Source organism: Chiloscyllium plagiosum, chromosome 25 (assembly GCF_004010195.1).
Source record: "Chiloscyllium plagiosum isolate BGI_BamShark_2017 chromosome 25, ASM401019v2, whole genome shotgun sequence".
Lineage (NCBI taxonomy): Eukaryota > Metazoa > Chordata > Chondrichthyes > Orectolobiformes > Hemiscylliidae > Chiloscyllium > Chiloscyllium plagiosum.
This window is the reverse complement of record NC_057734.1, coordinates 44,176,837-44,181,880: the sequence shown is the minus strand read 5'-3', so window position 1 is coordinate 44,181,880 and position 5,044 is coordinate 44,176,837. Positions and strand designations below refer to the sequence as shown.

General features: G+C 43.4%; 1 long non-coding RNA gene across 1 annotated transcript in view; it reads left to right on the top strand.

The window, feature by feature from the left end:
* Window positions 1-4,738, top strand: part of LOC122562484 — a 6,601-nt gene extending 1,863 nt beyond the window's left edge. The window contains exon 3 of the long non-coding RNA XR_006315330.1: window positions 4,650-4,738. This is a non-coding gene — a long non-coding RNA (uncharacterized LOC122562484). The remainder of the gene's footprint in view (window positions 1-4,649) is intronic.
* The last annotated feature ends 306 nt before the right edge of the window (window positions 4,739-5,044 follow it).

The window sequence follows — 5,044 nt, the reverse complement described above, 5'->3', positions numbered from 1 at the left end:
TGCCTTCCTGTTCTTGCCACCAAAGTGGATAGCCATACATTTATCCACATTAAACTGCATTTGCCATGCATCTGACCACTCACCTAATCTGTCCATGTCACCCTGTAATTTCCTAACATCCTCTTCACATTTCACCCTGCCAGCCAGCTTAGTATCATCAGCAAATTTGCTAATGTTATTACTAATACCATCTTCTATATCATTAACATATATTGTATAAAGCTGCAGTCACAGCAGTGATCCCTTCAGTACCTCACTGGTCACTGCCTGCCATTCCAAAATGGAGCCATTTATCACTACTCTTTGTTTCCTATCAGCCAACCAACTTTCAGTCCAAGTTAGTACTTTTCCCCCAATACCATGCGCCCTAATTTTGCTCACTAACCTCCTATTTGGGACTTTATCAAAAGCTTTCTGAAAATCCAGGTACTCTACATCTACTGGATCTCCCTCGTCCATCTTCAGAGTTACGTCCTCAAAAAAAAATACCAGGTTGATTAGTATGTTATATATTTAATGAGTCAGGCGTTTTTAAAATATTAAGAAGCTTCGTTTTGGAGTCCTACCATGTTCTCCAATAATCAATGATATGGCGGTTTAAATTCAAATAGCTTGAAACATGGTGATGGATGGAAATTGAAACTCGTTTTCACGTTGGAACTGCGAGTTTCACTTAACTGCAACTTGATATTTCAGTCGTGTTCCAAACCTCTTCCAATCCTCAAGTACCCCAAACGTCCGTCCGAGTGATTCAATGACCTAGAGACGAGAAATTAGTTTATTTTTACAGGCAGATGAAGGGAATACCTCCGGGTCCCGAGCCCTCCTGTTTGAGTCGCGCACTCGCTGGCTTAATGTTAGGCGCAGCGGCGCTTCCTCTCCAGCACTCATGGATTTACCATGGAGTCGGCGTCAGTGAGGAGCGGGGGGATAGGGGCAGCCTCCAGGAGCAGAGGTGAGAGCAGAGAGTCAAATAGAGAGCTATATCATGAGATGATCCCCACAAAATTTCATACAGTCTGCCTAAAGTTGCTGCAAGCACATCGACTGAGGGCTTACCTCCAGTAAAAATGGCACGGCAATGCTGACTGGGGGCTAATTCTACCTTCCATTTCCCACCACTGCATGAGCGGGTAACCATTAACAACTGGAGATCCGTCTTGGAAAAGCCAATGTTGATAGGAAACAATCGGGGGATTCAACCAACACGTTATACTCCATGAATCCCATGGCACCCCTCCCACACCAACACTACCCCCATGGGCTAGTAAAATATCTGCCTTTGGCCTAGCTCTGCTCAAACCCAAGAAGTTAACCCATGTAGAAACGGGGGTCAACGTTGTTTCCATTTGCAGACCATTCGTGTAAATTGCACCAAACCACGGGGTGGTTTCATGACCATGTTCCACATCGGCAGGTAGAATTGGATTATCTTCAGGCCCCCAGAGGAATCCCGGCAAGGAACTTGTCCCAGAAACAGCCCCTACACTGGTCTTGCTCTAATTTCAAGGAAATAATATCCCATGGATCTTCTAACGTGAAACAGGATTAAACTGTTGCTGTTACCAGGCAGAAATGTGCGGGTCTTTTCCTAACCTGGAGAAATCAGACACCGACAGTGCCAGTCCAAGGGAGCCATGGATGAAAAGGAACAGCGTCGCTAGCGAGCAGGTTGAAAGACAGAATACTGAATCACGGTGAATGGGTTACTTTCTGGGCTATAGGAATGTATGTAGTGAAGCCCCCCTGAGATTGCTGCTTACTGATCTATAGGAATAAAGTGGGCTTTGGTATACTGTGCACAATTGCAACGTTAGCCTGATGCAAAAACTTGGGAGTGCTGTGAGTTGGACGGAAGATAACACTGAATTTCAAGAATGACTAGTGTGATGACAGGCCGAGGACATTGCACGGAGGTCATGGTGTAAGGAAGGGTAATGGGGGAAAAATGAATGGAATTCTACAGTGGACAGAGGAACAGAGACAGGCACGGGAATTTGTGGGCACAAGATGAGATCTTTAAAGACAGGACGGGTTGAGCTTTTTTAACTTAAAAAAAAGAGTTTCGGAATCCTGGGCTTAAAAATAGGAGGAACGATTACAAAAGCAAGGAAGTTTTCATGAACTTTCATAACACACTAAATCGGCCACAACAGGTGCTTTAGGATCAAGTTGGCAGGGATTGTGAGGGCTTTAGAGATGTGTAAAGAAAACGTGCATGAAAATGGTTCCACTGTTCAGAGCTTCAGTGATGCAGATTGATTATAGAAGCAGAGTGTTCTCCTGAAAGAAAATGAGGAGCTGACAAGATTTGATAGGGACGTCCAGGACCATGCAATGTCTAGGCAGAGTTCACTGGGGGACATCGTTCCCGTTGCTGGTATGGTGGCAAACCAAACAACACAGACTTACAGTGAAACGCAAAAGAACCAAAGGCGACACGAGGAGAAACATTTTAGACGCGGTGTGTTCAGGATCGGGAATGTACTGCCTAAGGCTGTGGTGGAGGCAGATCCTGACTTTCAAACGGGGAATTCGGGTGAAATATAAACTCTCGCAGCGACATTCCTGATCCCGCGCTGTAATTTGGGTCTAAATGTGGATCTTGGATTTGGCTAATCTCCAGAAAATCGGGCCCCTCAGTAGAATTCGGCAATAATTGGCCGATTGGGCTGGATACAGTGATCCCGGTGACGTGTTTTATTGGTAAGGAAACGATAAATTGGAAAATGTAGCTTAGGATTTGCAGATCAAAGACCTTGCGCTAGGGAATATTAATAATGGAAAACCCATATTCTGTTTAGAGTTAACACAAATAATTTAGAAAATGGTTCTGTTACAGTCACAGGCGTATCTATGTAAATGAGTTCGGTAATTTTCGCGTGAGCCTCTCAGAGAAAGGAATAACCATGCACAACTGATGATCCCCTCCAGATAATTCTGCCTAACTTTGTTTTGGCATTGCTAGTGGTCAGTAGTCTTCATAGGAGTGAATAAAATTCAGCCGAGTGATACTGGGACAATCAATATAAAATATAACTAACGCAATTTAGAAGTCGTTGTGAAGGACGATTCAATATTGATAATATTCGGTGGTATTGGTTCAAAAATCGAATTGGTGTAATCGTTGCAGATAATTTTTGTTTCGAAGTGTGTTTATACACCCCTGAAATAGATAGGAGATCGGAACACTGCATCACAGAGCTCTAACGCAACTTGCTATACTTCACCTTATTTAATTGCCGACATGTCTGAATATCCATAAGTCTCCTGTAATTGGAAGTTCACTTGTGGTTATATCACGTCCTGAAGCATAATGGTTCAATTTTCTTCAAAAATGATTAATGGTTTCAGATATCAGCGCACATTACCAGGAAGTACACTTTTGAAGTACTTGAATTAAATCATGTAAATTGCAGTTGAAATAAATGTCACATTTTTTTAGTTTCACATCAGTTCAGACGGGCCGGACTAAGGGTGTGTCAAATATACAATTTGGAGAAAGTTGTCTTTGCTTGATGTTCGTGGAAGTCTGTACACATTGCTACGCAATTTGAAATGGAAGCCAGTCTCTGTCACAAGGCAGAAAGTGAAGACTGCAGATGCTGGAGATCAGAGTCAAAGAGGGTTTTTTTCCTGATGCACAGCTTATGCTCGAAACGTCGATTCTCCTGCTTCTCGTGGTGCCTGGCCGGCTGTGCTTTTCCAGCATCACATTCTTCGATTCTGTCACAAAGCAGTCGGGTTTAAAATAACATGCCTGTAGTTTAGACGTATTTTATGCTTGAAATTGTCCACGCAAATACATTAAGGGTGCTCATCATGAAATGTTCAGCTAGTGAGTACTGGGGACTGCGAACGTGGAGCGTCTTTGGAAAGAATGTTCAAAGTTCCAGTGACCCTTCTTCAGTTTTTCTAGATCTGCTGAGTTTTCCGAGCAAGTTCTGTGTTTGTGAATACAAAAGACTTTGTGCCAGTTTTTATTTCCCTGATTGCCAGCAAGCAGAGTGTCTGTTTATTACACACTACCCGAATGAATGGGACTTAAAACTGGACCCCTAGCCTCAAAAGGTAGGGATGCTGCCACTGCACGACAGCAACCCCAAACAAGAGTAGCATTGATGATTTTGGCCTGATTTTGAACTGGGGTCCTTTCACCTCTTAGTCGAATGTCATGACCACCATCTTACTGAAACACAGCATTTGATGCTGCAGTGCTCTCAAAATGCAGCCCCCCAGTGTCAAATGCTGTACTATTTTACAAAGAACCACTCCTCCTTGCCAATATGTACATCGATTTTTGAGAGCTAGTCGTCAAAATAATCAGATACATTTTTTAGCCCATTGTAAATATGTCTGCGTAACAACAGCAATTTTCAGACTCTTCGGCAAGACTGAGTGACAGAACGCTTCGTTTTCTAGTTGCAGTTTAAGGATATTCGGCTTTGTACATGTTTGTTGAACTTACTAATGAGTATATATGTATCCAAGTAAAATTTCTCAGAAATATAAACCCATGGCAAGTGCAGGTCTCTACAGCTCAGAATCAGATATATTCGGTGTTTAAATACGGGTTTGACACTGTTTATAATTCATATGTGTAAGTGAACTCACAAGGAGTGTTTGGCCTTTTGCTTCTAGGTCGTCAGCCAAGCAAGCCCACAGTGTTGCTCCTCCTCCCGTAAGAACAGCAAATTGCAGGAGCCAACGAGGCGACGCTGGTGTGTATGGTCAGTCATTTCTACCCGGAGTCGGTGACGCTGGTGTGGAGTGTGGACGGCAAAGTCAGGCAGACCGGCGTCCAGACGAGCTCAACCCTACAGGACTCTGACCAGACATACAGTGTAAGGAGTTACCTCACTCTGTCAGCTTCTGAATGGACCTCACACGAGCTTTACTCCTGCGGGGTGCAACACCAGACCCTCAGCTCCACACTTGAGCAAAGCATCAGGAAATCAAGCTGCATTTGATGAAGATGTTAAAATGCTTTATTGTTACAAATGTTGTATTTTCTGTATTACTGTTAAAAATAACTTTCCATTTC